Raw genomic sequence first — 25,962 nt, 5'->3', positions numbered from 1 at the left:
TCCAAAAGGAGATTGTAGGAGGAAACATTAAGATAAGCCACTACGGTAGGATTACAAAGACCATTGGAGTGCCTAAGAAAAAAGAAACAATATAAATTTCAAACTATAGTGTGAAAAAAAGAAATTATTGTAGAGAAAGAAAAAGATTGCAGTCAGTGGAAAATAAAGTCAAGGTTTTAATTCACCAAAGAGGAATCAAAGCCAAAATCATTAACATAAGTTCAAAGTTGCTGAATCACTAGGGGAAAAGTTTAAAGATATTGTAGGAGAGAGGACTAACGTCGAAGATGGTTGTATAAACTCAAAGAATGGCTTGAGGTATTAAGTACTTACAACCCCTGATTCCACTTTTAACTAATAAAAAATATGATATTTTGGCAATAAGAATTAGGAGAATATTTGGTTCTCAAGAACTATTAGATATAATAGAAAAAGGGCTTGTAGAACCATAGGAAGAGGCATCATTAACCCTAGATGAAAAGTACGAGATCAAGGAAAATTAAAAAAAAGATATAAGAGACTTACACATTATTAAACAAGGTATGGATGATCCTATCCTTGCTAGAATTAATGGACCTACTTCAGCCAAGAAAGCATGGGAAATACTAAAGACAACATACCAAGGTAGAAGTAAGGTAAAGGTAGCTAAGTTGCAAGCACTTAGAAGAGATTTTAAAATCTTTAAATGAAATATTATAACTCAATAGAAAAATTTTTAGTTCAAGTTATTAATGTGGTTAATAAAATTAGATTAAATGGTAATGAGCTAACAAATCAATAATTTGGAGAAAAAATTCTAGGAAGTTTGTCTAGCAGGTTTGAAATTATTGTGGATGCAATTAAAGAGTCTAAGGATCTATCAAAATTATCTATAGATAAGATGTTTGGATCATTACACAATCATGAATATAGGTTGAACATGAATAATAATTATTCATTGGAGAATGCATTTAAGACTCAAATGAGATTTGACTGAGGTAGAGAAAGAGGAAACCTAAGATTTAGAGGAATAGCTAAAAAAAATTCAAAACAGAAGGGAGAATAATTCCCAATCTAGGAGAAAATGAGAGGTCAAAATTTCAAATTTGGAGGATAAAACAGTAATCAGCCATCATATTATAATTCTAATACCCAATGCTGCTATTGCAAAAAATATGGACATTTTACAAATAAATGTTGAATGAGATAAGAAGATATAGGAAAACAAAATGTAAACTTTTCTGAAAGTAGTTTAGGGACTTTGTTTATTATATGTCATGTAGCCCAAGAGAGACACAATGATTTTTGGTGTCTAGACATTGGTTGTAGTAATCATATGACATGAAATAGATGATTTATTTAAAAACTTGGATACTTCTATTAAATTAGGAGTAAAATAGGTAAATGATAACACAATAGAAGTCATGGGTAATGGAGTGATTGAAATCATAGCGAATCTTGGAAAGATGGCTAAAATTGATGTGTATTTTGTACTAGGATTAGAACACAATCTCATAAGTGTTGGTCAACTTATTCAAAAAGTATATATAGTTATTTTAAAGTATAATATATGAAAAATTATATCCTAGTAACATGATAATTACAAAAGTGAAAATGACAAATAATAGGATGTTTCCTATTTAAAAGAGGAGTGAAAAAGTTGAAGAAAATATCAAAGCAACATGCCAAGATCAATCATGGGTATGACACCTAGTGTATGGCCATCTTTACTTCAAAGGACCATGTTTACTACAGAAATGAAAATGGTAAAAGGATTACCCCCAGTTGAAGAGCCATTGAGTTCATGTGAAAGTTGTATTTTGGCTAAACAACATAGAGAAAATTTCTAAAAGGAATGTCATATAGAGCATTGGTGTTCCTCTAGAGCTTGTGCATAAATATATATGTGGTCCAATGGTATCACCATATTTAGGGGGTAGAATTTATTGATGACTTTAGTAGAAGGAAAGGGTTTATTTCCTTAAGAACAAATTGGAATCATTTGGAAAATTCAAAGAGTTTAGAGAATTGGTTGAGAAGCAAAGTGGCATTCCCATCAAATTATTAATATTCGGTAGAGGGGGAGAATACAAATTAAATGAGTTATTGAATTATTAGAAGAACATGTGGAATAAAGAAACTGTTCACTAGAAGCTATACATCTTAACATAACGATGTCACAAAAATAAAGAATAGGACAATGATGGAAATGACAAGAAGCATGTTGAAAGGCAAGAATTTACCTAACGAATATTGGGCCAAAGTAATAGCTTGTGTAGCCTACATTATAAATAGGTCTCCAACAAAAATGTGTGAAAGGCAAGGTTTAACTACAAGCATACAATGCTAAGTATCATAGTTTATCTCATTTAAAAAAAAATGGATATGTTGCATTTGTATGTACCAAAGGAAGTAAGAAGAAAATTGGATGATATAGGAGAGAAATGTATCTTTATTGGTATTTGTGAAGAATCCAAAATATATAAGTTGTTTAATCCCATCACTAGGAAGGTTATCAACAAGGTATGGATGATACTATCCTTGCTAGAATTAGTGGAGCTACTTCAATGAAGAAAGCATGGGAAATACTAAAGACAACATACTGAGGTACAAGTAAGGTAAAAGTAGCTAAGTTGCAAGCACTTAGAAGAGATGTTGAAAATATTTAAATGAAAACTTCTGATTCAATAAAAAACATTTCAGATCAAGTTATTAATGTGGTTGAAAAAATTAGATTAAATAGTAATGATCTAACAAATCAAAAAGTTTTAGAAACATTCTTGGAAGTTTTTCTAGCAGGTTTGAGATTATTGTGGATGCAATTAAAGAGTCTAAGGATCTGTCCAAATTGTCTATAGATGAGATGTTTGGATCATTGCGCAATCATGAATACAGGTTGAACAAGAATAATAATTATTCATTGATAGTGTATTTAGGATGAAAATGACATTTGGAAGATGTAGAGAAAGAGGAAACCTAAGATTTAGACCCCTCTCCCCTAGGCACATTTTTGATAGACTAGTCAGGAATAAATTTTAAGCTTGATATCATTTAATGATATTGCGGATGTCTTCACACTGCCACAATAATAACAAATGATGGGATAATACTATAGAACAAATACAACATAAGCCATTCTTAATAGTACAGAATAAAATAGAATAGAAAAAAAAATAGGCAAAGGAAACTAATTATAACTTAGTATCTTTTATTTAAGCTAGGCCATCTCATCCTAGATGAATTCTCTATAAAAATCCCATTCCAACCCCAATGTAAGAAATTAATTAGGCCCCTAATATTTTGAAAATGAGGCTAACAAAACCATGAAAATGATCAATGATGGTGACTACATAGATAACAGGGATATTTTTCCCTCTGCTCATGTAATTATGTCTAAGATTATGAGTTGGGACTAGCCAAATACATGCCCATTTCAATTCCCATCTTTGATATAGTGAGAGACACAAAGCAAAATTTTTAGTAACGTACATTTTTTCAATTTTTTAGATCCCTATTGTTGACTTTTGGGTATGTACAACTCAATAGATGATGAGAATATAAGAGCAAAATAAATTTTCTTTATAGGTGCAAAATGGAATAGGGGAGAGGAGCCAGTACATGTTCACCCTAACTTCACGCTTCTCAAAATCATGTGGACATTTCAAAAACAAATTTAATTTTACACAACAACTTACATGTCAAGCCCTCTACTCAAAGATAAAATTTTAAGTCCATATGGTCATATATGATGCCATATCAATATGAATTTTTGTGAAGGTGTTCAAAATGGTCCCATGTGGCATCAATTCATTGGTTTGTTTTTGAATTTTAGATGTACTTTTTTGGGGACAAGCATTGACATGACATTTTTAGGGTACCACTATTGGTATAAAACTTAACATGTATTGGTACCACTATTGGTATAAAACTTAACATGTATTGGTCTCTCTCCCCTACCAAAGCTATCATTAATCATCAAAAGAGAAAATGAATCCAACTGGGTGTGCTTCCCATATCAATACTGTAGGAAACTTTGAGTAATTTTTACCATCACCTACCAACATTTATCACAATGTCAAGAACTATCAAAGAAATAGAAGAGTCTAGAAGTATATTAGTATATGAAAGATAAATCTAGAAACTTCTTCATTCTTCCAAATACCTCTAGAAAGAGAGGAAAAATGCATACAATTTCAATTTAAAGTTAATAAAATTTCTTTTTGTGTATCAACATGTAAAACTCTATTTTGAAAGCTCTATTTAACCTTATATATCTACCCACTCACACAGTGATATTAGAGTAGGTTAGATTCTAGGGTGATAGGAAGATGACAAAGATAAAGAGACAAGATTGCAAAGTTTTGCTGAAGTCGCTACTTTTAGAGTAGATTGTAGCATTAAATTTGCATGAAAAGAATATTGCTAAATAAAGAAATCACCATTTGTAAGAATAGAAGAAGATAACTAGAAGCTACATCAATCCAAGAAACGATTGTCTGGTTAAAAGAATAATTACACAAAGGAATCCAAAAGGAGATTGCATGAGGGAGCATTAAGATAAGCCACTACCGTAGGATTACAAAGATCATTGGAGTGCCTAAGAAAAAATAAACAATATAAATTTCAAACGACCGTGTGAGGAAAATAAATTGTTGTAGAGAAAGAAAAAGATTGCAGTCAGTGGAAAATAAAGTCAAGGTTTTAAGTCACCAAAGAAGAATCAAAGCCAAAATCGTTAACATAAGTTCAAAGTTGCTGAATCACTAGGGGAAAAGTCTAAAGAAATTGTAGGAGAGAGGACTAACCTTGAAGATGTTTGTATAAACTCAAAGAATGGCATGAGTTATCAAGTACTTACAACAACTGATTGCACTTTTAACTAATAAAAAATATGATATTTTGCCAATAAGAATTAGGAGAATATTTGGTTCTCAAGAACTATTAGATATATTAGAAAAAGGGTTTGTAGAACCATAGGAAGAGGCATCGTTAACCCTAGATGGAAAGAACGAGATCAAGGAAAATTAAAAAAAAGATATAAGAGAGTTACACATTATTCAACAAGGTATGGATGATACTATCCTTGCTAGAATTAATGGACCTACTTCAGCGAAGAAAGCATGGGAAATACTAAAGACAACATACCCAGGTACAAGTAAGGTAAAAGTATCTAAGTTGCAAGCACTTAGAAGAGATTTTGAAAATCTTTAAATGAAAGATTCTAACTCAATAGAAAACTTTTCAGTTCAAGTTATTAATGCGGTTAATAAAATTAGATTAAATGGTAATGAGCCAATAAATCAAAAAGTTGTAGAAAAAATTCTAGGAAGTTTGTCTAGCAGGTTTGAAATTATTGTGGATGCAATTAAAGAGTCTAAGGATCTATCAAAATTATCTATAGATGAGATGTTTGGATCATTGCACAATCATGAATACAGGTTGAACATGAATAATGATTACTCATTGGAGAATGCATTTAAGATTGAAATGAGATTTGGCAGAGGTAGAGAAAGAGGAAACCTAAGATTTAGAGGAAGAGTTGGAAACAAATTCAAAAGAGAAGGGAGAATAATTCCCAATCTAGGAGAAAATGAGATGTCAAAATTTCAAAAAGGAGGATACAACAGTAATCAGCCGTCATAGAGGTATGATAATTCTAATACCGAATGCTACTATTGCAAAAAATATGGACATTTTACAAATAAATGTTGAAAGAGATAAGAAGATATAGGAAAACAAAATGTAAACTTTTTCTGAAAGTGGTTTAGGGACTTTGTTTATTATATGTCATGTAGCCCAAGAGAGACCCAATGATTTTTGGTGTCAAGACATTGGTTGTAGTAATCATATGACATGAAATAGATGATTTATTTAAAAACTTGGATACTTCTTTTAAATTAGGAGTAAAATAGGTAAATAACAACACAATAGAAGTCATGGGTAATGGAGTGATTGAAATAGTAGCCAATCTTTGAAAGATGGCTAAAACTGATGTGTATTTTATAGTAGGATTAAAACACAATCTCATAAGTGTTGGTCAACTTATTCAAAAAGTATATAGAGTCATTTTTAAGTATAATATATGCAAAATTATATCCTAGTAACATGATAATTACAAAAGTGAAAATGACAAATAATAGGATGTTTCCACTTGAAAAGAGGAGTGAAAAAGTTGAAGAAAATATCAAAGCAACATGCCAAGATCAATCACGGGTATGACACCTAGCGTATGGCCATCCTCACTTCAAAGGACCATGTTTACTGCAGAAAAGAAAATGGTAAAAGGATTACCCCCAGTTGAAGAGCCATTGAGTTCATGTGAAAGTTGTATTTTGGCTAAACAACATAGAGAATTTTTTTAAAAGGAATGTCATATAGAGCATTGGCATTCCTTTAGAGCTTGTGCATAAATATATATGTGGTCCAATGGTATAACCATCTTTAGGGGGTAGAATTTATTGATGACTTGAGTAGAAGAAAAGGGCTTATTTCCTTAAGAACAAATTGGAATCATTTGGAAAATTCAAAGAGTTTGGAGAATTTTTTGAGAAGCAAAGTGGCATTCCCATCAAATTATTAATATTTGGTAGAGGTGGAGAATACAAATCAAAAGAGTTATTGAATTATTACAAGAACATGTGGAATAAAGAAACTATTCAATAGAAGCTTTACTTCTTAACATAACGATGTCACAAAAATAAAGAATAGGACAATAATGGAAATGACAAGAAGCATGTTGAAAGGCAAGAATTTACCTAATGAATATTGGGCCAAAGTAATAGCTTGTGTAGTCTACATTCTAAATAGGTCTCCAACAAAAATGTTTGGAAGGTAAGGTTTCACTACAAGCATACAATGCTAAGTATCATAGTTTATCTCATTTCAAAAAAAAGGATGTGTTGCATTTGTATGTACCAAGGGAAGTAAGAAGCAAATTGGATGATATAGGAGAGAAATGTATCTTTATTGGCATTTCTGAAGAATCCAAAATATATAAGTTGTTTAAACGCATCATTATGAAGGTTATCAACAAGGTATGGATAATACTATCCTTGCTAGAATTAGTGGAGCTACTTCAACCAAGAAAGCATGGAAAATATTAAAGACAACATACCAAGGTACAAGTAAGGTAAAAGTAGCTAAGTTGCAAGCACTTACAAGAGATTTTGAAAATATTTAAATGAAAGATTCTAATTCAATAAAAATTTTTTTAGTTCAAATTATTAATGTGGTTAATAAAATTAGATTAAATGGTAATGAGCTAACAAATCAAAAAAATTTAGAAAACATTCTTGGAAGTTTTCCTGGCAGGTTTGAGATTATTGTGGATGCAATTAAAGAGTCTAAGGATATGTAAAAATTGTCTATAGATGAGATGTTTGGGTCATTGCGCAATCATGAATACAGGTTGAACAAGAATAATACTTATTCATTGATACTGCATTTATGATGCAAATGACATTTGGAAGATGTAGAGAAAGAGGAAACCTAAGATTTAGAGGAAGAGCTAGAAACAAATTAAAAAGAGAAGGGAAAATAAGGCCCAATCTAGGAGAAAATAAGAGGTCAGAATTTCAAATTTGGAGGATACAACAGTAATCAGCCATCGTAGAGGTATGATAAGTCTAATACCCAATGCTTCTATTGCAAAAAATATGGACATTTTACAAATGAATGTTGAAAGAGATAAGCAGATATAGGAAAACAAAATGCAAACTTTTTTGAAAGTAGTTCAGGGACTTTGTTTATTATATGTCATGTATACCAAGAGAGTCCCAGTGATTTTTGGTTTCTAGACAGTAGTTGTAGTAATAATATGACATGAAATAGAGGTGTATTTAAAAGCTTGAATGGTTCAGTTAAATTAGGAGTAAAACTGGTAAATGATAACACAGTAGAAGTCATGGGCAATGGAGCGATTGAAATAGTAGCTAATCTTGGTAAGATGGCTAAAACTAATGTTTCTTTTGTATCAGGATTAAAACACAATCTCACAAGTGTTGGTAAGCATATACAAAAATTATATAGAGTCATTTTAAAGTATAATATATGCACAATTATATCCTAGTAACATGATAATTACAAAAGTGAAAATGACAAAAAATAGGATGTTTCCACTTCAAAAGAGGAGTGAAAAAGTTGAAGAAAATCCCAAAGCAACATGCCAAGATCAATCATGGGTACCTAGCGTATGGCCATCTTCAATTCAAAGGACTATGTTTACTACAGAAAAGAAAATGGTAAAAGGATTACCCTTAATTGAAGAGCTGTTGAGTTCATGTGAAAGTTGTATTTTGGTTAAACATAGAGAAAATTTCTAAAATGAATGTCATATAGAGCATTGACGTTCCTTTAGAGCTTGTGCATAAATATATATGTGGTCCAATGGTATCACCATCTTAAGGGGGGAGAATTTATTGATGACTTTAGTAGAAAAAAAGGCTTTATTTCCTCAAGAACAAATTGGAAGCATTTGGAAAATTCAAAGAGTTTAGAGAATTGGTTGAGAATAAAAGTGGCTTGCCCATCAAATTATTAAGATTCGGTAGAGGAAGAGAATACAAATCAAATGAGTTATTGGATTATTACAAGAACATGTGGAATAAAGAAACAATTTACTATAAGCTATACACCTCAACTTAATGATGTCACAAAAAGAATGAATAGGAAAATAATGGAAATGACAAGAAGCATGTTGAAAGGCAAGAATTTACCTAATGAATATTGGGCCAAAGTAATAGCTTGTGTAGTCTACATTCTAAATAGGTCTCCAACAAAAATGTGTGAAGGGCAAGGTTTCACCACAAGCATGCAGTGGTAAGTATAATAGTTTATCTCATTTCAAAAAAATTGGATGTGTTGAATTTGTATGTACATGAAAGGAAGAAAGAAGAAAATTGGATGATATAGAAGAGAAAAGTATCTTTATTGGTATTTGTGAACAATCCAAAACATATAAGTTGTTTAATCCCATCACTAGGAAGGTTATCATTAGTAGAGATGTTATCTTTAAAGAAGAAGAAGATTGGCATGGAAGTATAGACAAAACAATCATGGGTGCTGCAACAATACCTTATGATGACGAGGAAGGAAAAGATAAAAGAAGCCAAGGAGATCAATCACATGAACAAGAAGGAACTCCACAAGAGGAGCTCAAACAAGGAGAATCACAAGTAAAATTGTAATGAACCTAATCCCACTCTTTCATCATTAAGGTCAAGAATTAGAAGTAAGAAAACTATAAGTTTACAAATGATTAAGGATATGGAATAGATTTGCAATCATACTTTGCTTTATTTTCTCATGATCCTACATACTTTGAAGATACAATCAAAGAAGAACACTGGGTTAATGAAATGAATGAAGAAATGGAGTCTATAGAAAAGAATGACATGTGGGAATTAGTAGACTTATCTAAGGGAACAAAATGCATAGGTGTGAAATGGGTTTACAAGACTAAATTTAATACAAATGGAGATGTAGAAATGTATAGGGCAATGTTAGTAGCCAAGGGTTTTGCACAAAAATATGGAGTTGATTATAATAATTAACATTTGTACATGTGGCAAGACTTGATATGGTTAGAATGGTATTAGCTATAGTAGCTCAAAACAAGTGGAAGGTTTACCAAATGGATGTGATATCAACATCCTTAAATGGATTTCTAAAAGAAGTCTATCTGCAACAACCACTAGGATACGAGGCAAAAGGATATGAAAACAAGGTATACAAGTTGAAAAAGGCATTTTAATTGTTGAAGCAAACACCAAGAGCATGGTATAGCAAAATAGATTCATATATGATGAATAATGGATTCAATAGAAGCACCAACGAGCCTACACTATACACAAAGGACACCAAGAAATGTGAGATTCTAATTGTTTTTTTATATGTTGATGATTTGATCTTTATTAGAAAGTTTATCTATTGATATTTTAAATCATAAATGGAAAAGGAATTTGAGATGATAGATTTGGGATTAATGAGATACTTTCTTGGAGTCGAAGTAATACAAAATGATAAAGGAATTTTTATTTGTCAAATTAAATATGAAAAAGATGTATTAAAGAGATTTAGAATGATAAATTGTACTTTAACATTAACTCCTATAGAAGCAGGGACAAAACTAAATGGAGTTTAGATAATAAGTTTAATTTTGATACAACTATATTAAGAAAAATTGTTGGAATTTTAATGTATCTCACTACAACTAGACTAGCTATTTTGTATGGAATTAGTTTGATATCTATATTTATGGACTCACCTTAGAATTCACATTGGCAAGTTGGACAAAGAATATTAAGGTACATTGTAGGAGCTATGGATTAGTTGATATTGTATTCCACAATGAATAGTTTTAAATTGTTCGGATACATAGATACTAACTTTGCAAGGATTATAGATGATTGAAAGAGCACATCTGGATATGTATTTCATCTTAGAACAAGAATCGTGGCATGTGAATCCAAGAAACAACCTATAGTGGAAATGTTTTCCATGGAAGTAGAATATGTAGCCAGAACAAAAACATGTCAAGCAGTATGGGTGCAAAGAGTCTTAATAGACTTAATGCGTGATCAAAAGGAGCCAACAACAATCTATTGTGATAATAATTTTACTATTGCATTATTGAAGAATCAGGAAATAAATCTAGAACATTGCAGATCTAAAGATCAATTAGCAGATATATCCACAAAAGATTAAGCTAAGAAGCAATTTGAATATTTAAGAGATAAATTATGTATTTTAAATATCAGTCGTAGAAATTAAGTGGGAGTGTAGGATTTACTTCGGGTAATTTCTACCTTCACCTACCAGCATTTATCACACCATCTAGAACTATCAAAGAGATAGAAGAGCCTAGAAAAATATTAGTAAATGTTTATAAATCTAGAAACTTCTTCATTCTTCCAAAGACCTCTATAAATAGAGGCAACATGTAAACTATTTCAATTTGTAGTTAGTAAATTTTTTTTTTTGTAGCAACACGTAAAAATCTGCTTCTGAAAGCTTTGTTTAATCTTATACCTTTGCCCACTCACAAATACATCGAATGCGATTGAAGGAGAAGAGCAAAAATGGGCAGAAAAAATTGTGAAGGATTTATGACAATATTATTGATACTAGTGAATTTTTTCCCAAGGAGAGAAAGCACTGCTGCATGCAGGAAAATATGTGGGAATGTGCAGGTGAAGTACCTATTTGGATAAGGTTTGGAGTGTGGATACCCAAAGTTCGAGAGCTCATGGATTAGGTGGGTGTCTTCCACTTAAACATTAAACACTACAACAAGTTGCATTGTTAATAGTAGACAAGATTTTTTCGTAGTTCATAGAGAGATTTTAAAAAGTTAAGATTTTATATCATTTATACTTGGTTGAGTTGTTACTGGATTGGGCGCATGAGTCTTAGATTAAATTTTTTGTATATACATGTAGTTTTTCTTTATTGTCTATTTCTATTTTGGTGTGAATGATAACCTTTCACACCAATAACCTTTTCATTTTCAACATTGCTTTGGCATGGCTTCTCTTTTATAGTACGACGAGAATCATGTTGTAGACACATAAAATTTTTCCATAAAAATGTTCTCATGCACTATGATAATTTTATTTTTTAATGATTAATTCATTAAATCTTTTCATTTAATCAATTCAACTATCTCTTTTCATTAATCCATTCTGATTCATAAATTCCTAATCTTCATTATTTCTCATCCATCCTACTTATATCCTTCCACCTCCCATGATCACATCCACTTGGAACATGTGGGACAAATGCTTATCTTCAACCACCTTCTTTATCCCACATTTCTCCCACAACTTGATTCACCCATGAGGATACTTATATACACAATCTCCCTCTTCAATTTCGGTCTCTCTCTTGCTTTTTTGAATACTAGGACATTGTAATGCCATTTTGAGATCATTTTGCATATTTCATATTTTCAAGTTATTTGCAATTGAATAAACCATTCTCCATTCTTCATAGCTTCTTGTGCTTAGTGCTCAAATTTTGAGAGCACAAATGGTAATTGCAATATCTTGTAGATAGGAGGGCAGTGGAGTGAGAGTTTGCTTGAATGCATTTCTTGTTAGTTAGTATTTCATTAGCATTTGTGTTCATTAGAATCATCTTCATTATGATGTTGGATTTTAATTCTTGAATCCTTGGCTTATGGTTGAGCTCTAAGAATTCAAGAAACAATTTTCTCTATATTTCATTAAAACATATAATATTCAGAATATGTTTTACTATTGACATAAACATTACACCTCCTTTAAACTTTATGACATAGATCAACTTCATAAAAAGGAAAGAGTGACACCTTAACTTCACAGTCCTGCACACAATGTCACACTCACTTTATGGGGAGATGCTTGTTCCCTTCTTTCTAAGTAGCCCTTCAACTCGAATGGCCTGGCAATATCAGACTCTACGTTCCCGACAAAACAACTTTTCAACTATCGAAAGCGGCAAGAGAGTTCTAATGAAACGCTCCTCCAATAATTTGCAGCCCCTACTGTTTTACGTACTTCTCCAGCTCTTTTAAGTTCATTCATTTTGATAAAACGAACGACTTTAAGTTCAACACAAGAGTGGTGTGATTTGATGTATATATTTGTAAAGTTGTCGTGTCACATTTCCCTTCTTCCTCCATTATTATTTCCATACCTTATTTCACTAAGGCATGCGCTACTACAGTATAAAATCAAATTTTAAACTGACAGTCCATCTAGAGAGAGATTTTCTAATACGATAGAAAACTAGGGGAAACAAAAATGGTGATAAGCAAGAGAAACGCACTTGTGATTTGGTTCTTCATAGGACTTCACATTCCTGTTTCTCTGCAATTCAAGCCAGACAGCCTCAACAGAAATTATTTTCCCGAAAACTTTATATTCGGTGCAGGCACTTCTGCTTACCAGGTTATACCAATTTTATTTTTATTTCTCTCTTTTTCATTGGTTGTTAGAACGGTACATTAAATTTTGGTATTTGGCTGTGGTGTAAGTGTATACAGGTTGAAGGTGCAGCACAACTTGATGGGCGTAAGCCTTCCATTTGGGATGCTTATACACATTCTGGTTAGTCTTATTTTTTTGTGAAGTAAATGCTTGATGTAAGAAAATGCTTCTATTGAGATGTTGCACGATGAAACATTGTATTGTCTTGTTAGTCTAGTCCAAGATACCCATTTAGTCATTTTTTGGGCATTAGAATTCTTTTTCCTTCTTGAATACACAAACTTAAATGACTAAATGTGCATTAACAGGGAAGATGACTGATAGAAACACAGGGGATGTTGCTGCAGATCAATACCACCATTATAAAGTAATCTCGATTAGTACACTTTGTTGGAAGTGAACTGACTCTGAGAGGGGGTGAATCAGAGTCAACAAATATTTTGACTCAGCATATAAACAATTTACACACCAGATTTGATTTTATAAAAGCATATAATTTTAACCGTTCAACATGAACATAATTGAACAGTTCTTTTATACTTTTTAAAAGACTTTTGAAAAGAAAATAGAATGGAACAATATTTATGAAAAACTACTTTAAACCTTAAATGAAACAATCAACATGACAAAATTTTTGAACAAGATAACAATAATTGGGCAGATTGACAAAGAATATTAGAGTGATCTAATGAGACAATGACTAAATGTAACACAGATTTTTATGAGTGGAAAACCCTCTTGGGGTAGAAAAACCACTCGTTAAGATTGCCTTTTATTAAATCATAGAGCACCAACTTATTACACTGAATTTAGAAGTCTTAATACTTCAAGGAGCACCAACCCCTCGGCTTCTTACAATGTAAAGTGTCTACTCAAGTTACAGTCAATGGTAACCTTGTAATTTTAGAATTGCAATCACAAGATTATCACTGGTTGGAACGAGTATAATAAAGCAGCATATATAATGATTCCAACTACAAAGAGTATTTTAACATATCCTTCATATCTCTGTTTTAACAAATAAAGAGTTAAAAATTTCTTTTTCAAATCAATCTCAATCTCACTTAGAGAGAGTAAACTCTATCTCTGATTTACAACAGATAGAGATAACACACACCTTATCTCAAAAGAATTTACAACCATTAAATCCCTCTGCAAAAGATCAATATTCTATTATTGCATCGAAGATATCTTATTCTCTACTCACTCACAAAAATACTATATATTTAAAAAATGCCCATCTGTCTGTTATTTTAACTTCAATATGTAAATCAACTAAACTTGTTTTAACAAGAAGAAACCAATTATGAAATTATTTCCTCTGATTTTGATAACTAAAAAAGCAACATATTTTATTCTTGATAACAATTAATCAAAGAAACCTTTTGAACTATCAAAGAAAATGAATTAACATACCTAGTTCATTCCAATAACCTATGCTTTTGATTTTTAGATGTGCAAGAATAAATGAAATAGAATCTTTGGGAAATCCTTTATCACAACAACTTTCTTCATTTATAATTAAAAAACTTAAATGATGAAACAATAATACTTGGACAAGATGACATTTAATTCCGCAGACAAGAATCTGTGAAAATCGGGAATGAAATCCCCATATATTCGACCAAAAAGTCTACCATCTATATTGTCGTCCACCATCTGTATTGTCTATGACTGCAGATTGACATATTCAAAACCCACATCAAGAAACGACTAAAATAGGTCATTGTAACTGCCTTCACCTTACCCATGGCGGCGGCCTGTTAGGGTTTGCAACATTACAACAAAAACAACAAATATCTCTTGCTTGTTCATTTACAAGAAAATATCGAACCCTTTTCATTTTGAAATACATTTTAAAATCCACATCAATAAAATCTTGAATCCGCTAATGTTTAAGACATTTCACCTAAATGCCACTCCACGTTAAACACTATTCGCTAGGCCCCACCATATTATGCACATATTCAATAGAAGCTCATAAGAATGAGCACTTTTTTTTGAACCCATTATGTTTGACTATTGCTATGGTAAGCATTCAATAAAAACTTTTTATGCCGACAAGGACTTATATGTGCTATATACAATGTGTTCTATGAAATAATATTTCATGGGACATATTATATAAACCACATAAAAAATGCTAGTAAACATGTCGAACAAGGATAAATTAATTGCATATACCTGTCTACAATGCATATAGAGATGAAAATCTGTATAGTGACTATGTCCTTTTAATCATCAAGGACAACGTAAAGACAAAAGAGTAACAAACTCCCCCTTTGTCCTTGATGGCAAAAAAAACTCATGCCATCATTGACCTGTTAAAAAGAATTGTATGAATCAAAATCACCACTGTCAATGAATCAATGATATCAAACATCAAATTCCAAATTCCATCATTGAAACCATCACTGGTTGTAAGAGAAACAAATGCCAAGTATATCAATGATATCAAATCCCAAATTCCATCACTGAAACCATCACAAAACAAAAAATTGTCAAACTGAGATCAAACTGAAGTCAACACTGAAACAAAAAACTGTCAAACTGAGATCAAACCGAAGTCAATGATCAATGATATCTTCTCCCTCTTTTTATCTCAAGGACAAAGGGCAAAACAATAGAAGGCTGCGAGTAGAGAGCGAAGCTCCCCCTTACTAAAAGCAAGGTATTAAGCAAGAATAGATGAAGACATGACTCCCAGCTTGTCCCTAAAACCTTCAAACACTTCTTTCGATAGAGATTTTGTGAAAATGTCAGCCACTTGTTTCTGGGAGGGCACATACAAAATCTGAAATTCATTAGCTAACACTTGTTCTCGCAGAAAATGCAATTTGATAGAAACATGTTTAGTGTGAGAATGCATAACAGGATTCTTAGAGAGATGGATGGCACTAGTGTTATCACAAAAAATTGAGATGGGTTTGTCAACTAAAATACCCATATCAGCAAGCTGATGAGACATCGAGATTAACTGGGTACAACAGGCAGTGGTTGTGATATATTCAGATTCTATAGTTGATAGTGTGACACAATCTTTCTTTTTACTATGCCAAGCAACAAGACAATCTCCTAGAAAGAATGCTGCACCACTGGTGCTTTTTCTATCATCCATACAACCAGCCCAGTCACCATCAGTGAAACTAACAAGAGAAAAATCATTTTTCTGAGGATACAATAAGCCATAGTCTAAACTGCCCTAAATGTACTTAAATATTCTTTTTACAGCAATCGAGTGAGATTGTTTTGGTGCAGACTGAAAGCATGAAACTAGACATACTGCATACATTAAATCAGGTCTAGATGCATCCAAATATACTAAACTACCTATCATTGATCTATACTCTAATTGATTTACCTCAGGAGAATCATCAGTCTTAGTCAATTTGTAGCTAGTCTCCATTGGAGTGCTAACTGGTTTGCAATCTGTCATGTTAAACTTCTTAAGCATTTCTTTTACATATTTAGTTTGTGAAAGAAATATACCCTCTTCAAGTTGCAATACTTGAAGACCAAGAAAAAGACTAATTCACCCAACATGGACATTTCAAATTATGATTCCATGAGTTTTGAAAATGTTTTAGATAAGGAATCATTATTGTAGCCAAAAATAATATCATCCACATATACTTCAACAACTAAAATATCATTACCTTCAATCTTGACATACAAGTTACCGTCAAATCCACATCTAGAGAATCCATTTGCTGTAAGATGAGCATCCAACCTGGAGTACCAATCCCTTGGATCTTGTTTAAGACTGTAAAGAGCCTTTTTCAATCTGTATACATAATCAGGCTTATTTGCAGAGACAAACCCTTCTGGGTGTTCCATATGCACCTCCTCATCAAGATAGCCATTTATGAATGTTGTTTTAACATCCATTTGATAGACTATAAAGTTTTTATGGCAAGAATATGCAAGAAATATTCGTATTGACTCTAACCTAGCAACAGGTGCAAATGTTTCACCAAAATCTACACCTTCTTGCAAAGCATAGCCTTTATAGACAAAGCCTGCCTTATTCCTAACAACTTTACCAGATTCATCAAGTTTATTTATGAAAATCAATTTCCCCCCTATAACATTTTTTATCATCTGGTCTAGGCACTAGTTCCCAGATTTTATTCTTTTCTATTTGAACGATTTCATCTCTCATTGCATTTAGCCAACAATCATCAATCAATGCATCAGAGACAGACTTACGTTCAAAATCAGTTACCAAACAATAATTCTCAACCATTTGAGCTTGTTCATTAGTTTTTGTTCTTCTTCTAGTCATGATTCTTTCATCTATGTCACCAATAATCTGACTTTGAGGATGTATTTTAGTAATGATTCTTGAGGGTGTATGTAGAGGAATTCCTACTTTAGGACTAGATACAACTTTAGGACTAGATGCACTCTCTTCATTTGTTATTTCCACTTCAACAGGTTTAGGAGCTTGATCAAGTCTTATTGGAGTATCCTCCTCAACATCCTTGATTTGCACATGATTCAGAATATACACTGCTGTGTGAACAACTTCTTTCAAACACCTGTCTGGCAAACTTGCTTCATTGAGCATAGTATGAGCCATTTCTTTGACTGTTCTATTTTTTCTCTCTACCACTCCATTCTGTTGAGGCGTTTGGACAACAACATATTGTCTTTTAATGCCATGTCTTTCATAATAAACTATGAATTCTTGTGATGTAAACTCACCACCCTTATCCGATCTTAAAGATTTTAGTTTTATATCAGTTTCACATTCAACCATTTTCCTGAAAATTTTAAATCTATCAAATACTTCAGATTTGTGTTTGAGAAAAGTGACCCATACCATTCTTGTATGATCATCCACAAAGAGCATGAAATATTTTTCACCATTGATAGATTGTGTCCTTGTTGGACCATATAAATATGTGTGAACAAGTTGTAATGGTCTGGTAAAAGTGTGTTCTTTAGATTTTAAAGATACCTTTGTCTGTTTACCTTTGAGACATTCTTTGCATACAGAGTTTGCTGGTTTACTCAAAATGGGTAAACCCTAGACATTCTGATTCTTTATGATTTGAACCAGATTATCAAAATTCACATGTCCCAAGTGCTTGTGCCACAACCAGTTTTCCTCTACTTGACCCATAAGACACATGCCTTCAATGTTTTCATAGTTTATAGAGTCAAGCAGGTTATAAACATTGCCAATTGTTCTCATACAAGCATCAACAATTTTACCAAATTTATTTTTGATAGCACAACCTTGAGAACTAAAGGATACATTATAACCACTGTCACATATTTGATTGTCACTCAACAAATTATTTTTTAATCCTTCAACAAAATATACATCATGGATTGGAGTATCATCATTCAGTAGTAGTGTGCCCTTACCTCTAACAAAGGCTCATGAATTATCACCAAATCTTACAAAACCTCCATCAAAATTTTGCAAGTGAAGAAATTTATTTCTATCTCTTGTCATATGGTGTGAACAACCACTGTCCAACACCCACATTGATTTCTTATTTGACATAAATGTTGTTTGCACAATCATTGATTATTCAATGCTAGGTACAAACTTTTGTTTCAACATCTTATCAGCATTTTCCTTTGATTTGCACAAAGTAGAGGTATGTCCAAAGGTGTTACATTTAATACACTTTAGAGTGTTTGGAAAGCTATAGGTTTGTTTGTGTCCAAACATAGGAGTTCTATGCTGCAGAAATCTGCAAGTGTTTACCTTATGGCCAAACTTATTGAAATAAAAGAAATAACCACGAAAGAACCCAAACCTGAATGGTGTTATTCTGTTGTAAGTTTAAAATTGTTTTATGTTTGTAGGTCTACTAATTTTTTTTTATGATTCAAATTTATCAAAACCCACTCTAGTCAAATTTTTGTGCTCCTTTTGTTTACTCAAGATATCATTCAAATGCATGGTACTTTCAGATTGTTCAATCTCTTTTTTTTGTTTTATTGGTTGCTGTTCTAAGGTCTCAATTTTCTTTTCTCTCTCTTCAAGAAGAGATTTCAGGTTTGTATAGCCAAGTTTGAGTCATGCAACTCAACTTGTCATATTTGATTTGAGCTTTCATGAGAAGCAACAAGCTTCTTTAATCTCTTGATTTCATTGAGAGCACAAAGTAACTCTCCTTCTAGATCAACTTCACCTCAATCCACATCATCAAGTTTATTTTCTAGTTTTCTAATCAAGTCTTTCTTTGAAGAGGTTTCTATTTCAGCCATAAAGAAAATTTCATCACCCTCACAAGGTGAGTCATCTGATTAAACTTCAGAGTCTTCTTTAGTAAAGAGACTCTTCTTTTTCTTGAAAGAATTAAATTTCCTTTTACGATTCCAATTTTCTTTTTGTAGAACTTTTCTAGTTTTTCTTCCTCACTATTTTGATCACTTAGAGGGCACTGAGTAGCAAAGTGTCCAGTTTTGCCATAGTTGAAGCATCTGAAGGGCAATTTACCCTTATAATTCTATTTTAGCTTTCTAACAAGTAGAGCTTCTATAGCATCTAAAAGTTTTGATTCACTATCAGGTTCTTCTTTCTTTTTTGCTTTGAAAGCAGTCACTTTAGAAGTGGAAGGATTACTACCAATCCTCATTTCATAGGCTGTGAGGATGATTTGTAACCTATCAAGAGACATTGTAGAAAAACTCTTCTTTTCTTCTAAGGTTGAAACCTTAGTTTAAAATTTAGGTAACAAGGTTCAGATGACCTTTCTAACAACGTCTTTTTTGACAACAACTTCACCAAGACCTCTTCTGGAGTTTACAACTTCATCTATTCTGAGAAAATAGCTTGCAATAGTCTCATCTTCTTTCATTCTCAAAGACTCAAATTGATTCTTGAGTGTGAGAATTTTAGATTCTTTGACTTTTGCATCACCCTGATAAATTATTTCAAGTTTGTTCCATATGTCATAGACAGATGCACAATGCATGACCTTTACAAAAACATCCTTAATGAGACCACACAAAAGAACATGCTTAGCTCTAGCATTTAATTCATACTGAGTTATAGTATCAGGATCTGAGGGAATAGTAGTAGGAACAACATATTTAGTGATCACAATGTTCCATACATTGACATCAACTGAGATCAAGTATGTTTCCATCCCGATCTTCCAAAAAACTTAATCTATGCCATCAAAGAGGGGAGCTCTAGTAAGTGAAGCACCGTCTTGTGCTTGAGACATGACACAACTTCCAAAAGACTAGGAGAAATCCCCAAGACAAACCTAAAACACAGGGACCCTATGCCCTGATACCACTTGTTGGAAGTGAACTGACTCTAAGAGGGGGAGTGGGGGGAAGAGGGGGGTGAGATGGGTGGGGAGAATCAAAGTCAACATATATTTTGACTCAGCATATAAACAATTTACACACCAGATTTGATTTTATAAAATCATATAATTTTAACAATTCAACATGAACATAATTGAACAACTCTTTTATATTTTTTGAAACTCAATACTTATCTGAACTACTTTAAACCTTGAATGAAATAATCAACATGACAAACTTTTTGAACAAGATAACAATAATAGGACATATTGACAAAGAATATCATAATGATCTAATGAGAAAATGAATAACATGTAACACAAATTTTCGTGAGTGGAAAACCCTCTTGGGATAGAAAAACCACTCGTTAAGATTGCCTTTTATTAAATCATAGAGCATCAACTTATTACACTGAATTTAGAAGTCTTAATACTTCAAGGAGCACCAACCCCTCTTGCTTCTTACAATGTAAAGTGTCTACTCAAGTTACAGTCAATGGTAACCTTGTAATTTCAAAATTGCAATCACAAGATTATCACTGGTTGGAATGAGTATAATGAAGCAACATATATAATGATTCCAACTACAAAGAGTATTTCAAGATATCCTTCATATCTCTGTTTTAACAAACAAAGAGTTACAAATTTCTTTTTCAAATCAATCTCAATTTCACTTAGAGAGAGTAAACTCTATCTCTAGTTTACAACAGATAGAGATAACACACACCTTATCTCAAAAGAATTTACAACCAATAAAACCCTCTGTAAAAGATCAATATTCTGTTTTTGCATCGAAGATATCTTGTTCTCTACTCACTCATAAAAATACTCCTCTATATTTAAAAAATACCCATCTGTCTGTTATTTTAACTTCAATATGTAACCCTCGAAATAGAGTTACCACACCCTAACTAGGGTTTGATCAACTAAACCTGAAAATAACTTCTTTTTTGTTTCCGCTTATGAAATTATTTCCTCTGATTTTGATAACTGAAAAAGCAACATATTTTATTCTTGATAACAATTAATCAAAGAAACCTTTTAAACTATTAGAGAAAAAGAATTAATAGACCTAGCTCATTCGAATAACCTATGGTTTTGATTTTCAGATGTGCAAGAATAAATGAAATAGAATCTTTGGGAAATCCTTTATCACAACCCCTTTCTTCGTTTTGAATTGAAAAACTGAAATGATGAAACGATAATACCTGGAGAAGATGACATTTAATTCTGTAGACAAGAATCTGTGAAAATCGGAATGAAATCCCCATATATACGACCACAAAGTCCACCATCTGTATTGTCTACGATTGGAGATTGACATATTCACAACCCACATCAAGAAATAACTAAAACAGGTCACTGTAACTGCCTGGCAACGTCTTGTTAGGGTTTGCAACATTACAACAAAAACAACAAATACCTCTTGCTTGTTCATTTACAAGAAAATACCAAACCCTTTTCATTTTGAAATACATTTTAAAATCCGCATCAATAAAATCTTGAATCCGCTAATGTTACATGTCACTTAAATGCCATTCCACGTCAAACACTATTCGCTAACCGCCACCATATCATGCATATATTCAATAGAAGCTCATAAGAATGAGCGCTTTTTTTTTTTAACCCATTGTGTTTGACTAATGCTGTGGTTAGTAAAAACTTTTTATACCGACAAGCACTTGTATGTGCTATATACAATGTGTTATATGAAATAATATTTCATAAGACATATTATATAAACCACATAAAAAACGCTAGCAAACATGTAGAATAAGGATAAATTAATTGCATATACCTGTCCACAATGCATATAGAGATGCAAATCTGTATAGTGACTATGTCCTTTTTGTCATCAAGGACAACGTAAAGAGAAAAGCGTAACACACTTTCCTTGAGTAGTAATATTAAATAAATTACATTCTATTTGCTTTAAGTTGGCTTACCACCGACGTTATTCAGGAGAATGTCCGTCTGATGTTCAAATTGGGATTAGATGCATACAGATTTTCCATCTCATGGTCTCGACTTATACCTGGTACTGCCAAAGAATATTTTCTCTGCACATTAAAACAAGGAATAGCATTGTATGCTTATTTTTCTTGATGGCCTTATCTACTATAAAGTTCTACATTCTTAAGACGAAAAATGGAACTCTGTTTTTGTATTAGACAATATCTTAACTTGCTGTTTGATACAGATGGAAGGGGTGCCATCAATCCAAAGGGGTTGGAATACTACATTAATCTGATCAATGAACTCATTCTCCATGGTAATTGTCTCAGAAAAAGAGCCCAAGGTCACTCATTCATTATAACACATTATTTCTAGTCCCAATCAAATTAAACCATATTACACAGCAATGAGTAAACTTTGGAACTGAATAGAGAATAAAGAAACGAAATTTAAAATTGAAGTAATAATTTAACCCAAAAACATGTGATTGAAGACATTTCTAAAATTTTCAGGTATTCAACCACATGTTACCTTATTCCACTTCGATTTACCCCAGAGCTTGGAAGATGCCTATGGAGGATGGCTCAGTCCCCAAATAGTGTAATGTTTCAGTCTATAATTGATATTGAACTTGGTACTGTGTTGTAACATGTAAGCCACACTTAATAAAAATGTTCACAAGTGGCTATGCTTATTCATTAAGTTATTCTTCACACTGTCAGATGCTTAATAGATTTGCATTAGATGTTGTTAAACAGAGAAGATTTCAGAGCCTACGCAGAATTTTAAATCAGAGAATTTGGTGACAGAGTGAAGTGCTGGACAACTTTCAACGAGCCAAATGCATTTTCCGTTTTGAGTTATGACAATGGTTACTGGCTTCCGGAACGCTGTTCTTATCCATTAGGATATTTTGGCAACTGTAGTGCAGGAGATTCTACAGTAGAACCATACATTGTTGGTCATCATGTTCTGTTATCTCATGCAGAAGTTGTTGAGCTCTACAGAAAAAAATTTCAGGTTGTAAAATTTTTCACTGAAAATATTTATTCTTATGAGTGAAATTGTCCATGCTCACTTCTGAATAGGCTATAAGTCCCCTCCCTTTGGTTGAGCACTAAACTTAGAAATAGAAAAGGCCTTAAGCGGACCAATTTATCTTTTAATTGGCCTAGAGGTTGTAACAATTAATTCTTTAATAGCTTGATGGTTCTGTCAACCAAAATGATTTTATTGGCTTGACAATTGTCATAACTTGGTTCGTGCCATTGACAAACACCACCGAGGACATAGCTGCAACTCAGAGGACATTTGATTTTCAACATGGTTGGTAAGTCTTTACTTAATTCAAATGAAAAATCATGTGATAGAATTTTACATCTATAACAACTTATCATGACCCTTTTCTTTCTTCTTGTGTAAAAGGTTCATAGATCCCCTTTTCATTGGGGACTATCCTTCCAGCATGAAGAAGATTGTAGGCTCCAGGCTGCCCACTTTCACCAAACAACAATCTAAAAAGCTAAGTGGATCATTTGATTTCATTGGGGTTAACCATTATGGCACTAGCTATGTTTTCGATTTATCTAGTCACTGGGTTTCTGCGGAAAGACATTATATGAGAGATTTAAGCTCAAACGCCAACAGGTACATAGAAAATTTTGAAACATATTACAAAACTTGGAATACAGGTAAGCTATTTTAGATACTGATGTGTATACTTCGGTGTGTGTAAAGTAATGCGGGGTGATGTCCCTATTGGTAAGGTAAGCCAATAATTTGTTCCTTAGCCACTCTAGTTAGTCACAAGATAAGCCAATGATACATAAAATTTGTAGTGGAAAATGAAAACATCACTATTTAATTGCAGCTAGGACCAACTCGATTTCCAATTGTTCCATGGGGATTGCAAGCATTATTGGAATATTTCAAGCAACATTATGACAATCCACCTATTATAATATATGAAAATGGTATTCACTGTCCTATGTTTACTTTGGGTTCACAAATTAATTGAATATCAATAGCTGTTTGTGCGGAACCCAGGTCTCCATATAACCACAATATATCTGTAGTTCAGCAATGATACTGAATTCCCTGTTTTCTAAGGCATTTTGGGTGACACCCATGATAATACATTTCCTAAACATCCAATATATTGCTATTTTTTCATGCATTTTCAGACAACCATCGACTTCAAGACTTTCTCATATTTGAAGGATTTATCCTCTTGACTCTCTTTACTTTAACTTATCCTGGATCTACGACCATTTAATGTGCAATATTGTGCTTTAATACGGTTTCATTTGATTTTGTTTCATTTCTGAAATGTTTTATAAATTGCTTTGTAGGATATGGCACCAAAAACAATCAATCTCTCTCACTGTCGGAGGCATTAAATGATAGGGGAAGGATGGAGTATCTCCATGACTATCTTGGGAGTTTGTTCGCTGCAATCAGGTAAGCTGAATATACACCGTATCTTCAACTGTATACAGCTTATTCTATTGGATGGTTTAGAGTTACAAAGAGCATAGTTATGAGGGTGCAGGAATGGATCCAACACTCGAGGATACTTCGTCTGGACATTGCTGGATAGTTTTGAATTGTTTTCTGGTTATGAGATTCGTTATGGCCTCCTCTATGTTGATTTCAAGGATAAAAATTTGAGGAGGTATCCAAATCTTTCTGCTCGCTGGTATACCAAATTTATGAAAGGTAACAAACAAATTGAATATCCATGGAAGAGAGGAGATGGACGAGCTAATGTGGATCAAATGGGTATATCCTTTCATTCTCCATTCACTTATTAGTTTCAGCACGCCCGCTAGTAACTACGTTATTTGTATTGAATTAGTTTGTAATTTGTCTTATGGGCAGTATTTTTTTATAATGGCCACCTCAATGGTCCATACATCTATTGATGTCAAAACTATTTTGTTAGCAATTCACGCGACTTTACTAAAGAGATTGCAAATTAATCCCAAAGGTATTCTGTGTAGTATTGAATTTTCCCGTAAAGAACCTTTACCTAGTATTTAAGAATTGGCAAATTGTGATAATGCTTGTACTTGGTTTGAGAGCTATACCCTCATTGCTTTTTTTTTAGTTGCATTTTCTCATGAAGTATGCTTTAAGTTTTGAGCATAGGCCACTTTGTAGGCTTATAGCATTCAATTAGAGGTGATAAAAAAAAAATGAGCGTATAGCTAGGTTTCCAACCAAGAGTATTGATAATTGGTTATTAAGCTTGTAGTCTCTAGCTTATTTGTAGCTTATTTGTAAACACACTAGTTGCTTTCTATTGGTATCAAAACTTTAATATTCCTAATAAACTTAAGCATAACATTAAGATGCAAGTTATGTTCCTTAGCCTTCCCATGCCACTATTATGATTTTTTTTTGCCTTAGATTTGAGCCTTTATAATAGCTCATATGTGTAGTGCCCTTTTCCATGATAGTCCAACACTAATAATATATTACCAGTAATAAAATAGTTGCAATGATATTAAAACATACAAGTTCTACAACACCAAGTCATAACAATTCCCTACTTTTCGTCTTCATTGAAAATTCTCATAAGGGATTTTGACAAAGTGAACTAACTATATTTAAGGAATATATAAAACCTCTATCAATTTTTGTACTAATTTAGATTTTGAAATAGTCATCAAATTGAGGCCATTTATATTTTGTTGGAAATGGTGAATCAATTCGACATATTATCAAAATCATTCTTCTATTATCAATTTTAAGACTATCTATTCTTATCAATC

At 32.5% G+C, this 25,962-nt stretch overlaps 1 pseudogene; it reads left to right on the top strand.

The window, feature by feature from the left end:
- The first annotated feature begins 12,761 nt into the window (after nucleotides 1-12,761).
- On the top strand, nucleotides 12,762-24,999 carry LOC131062872 (beta-glucosidase 22-like; annotated as a pseudogene).
- The last annotated feature ends 963 nt before the right edge of the window (nucleotides 25,000-25,962 follow it).

This window comes from Cryptomeria japonica, chromosome 9, assembly GCF_030272615.1.
Source record: "Cryptomeria japonica chromosome 9, Sugi_1.0, whole genome shotgun sequence".
NCBI lineage: Eukaryota > Viridiplantae > Streptophyta > Pinopsida > Cupressales > Cupressaceae > Cryptomeria > Cryptomeria japonica.
This window is presented reverse-complemented; position numbering and strand designations above follow the sequence as displayed.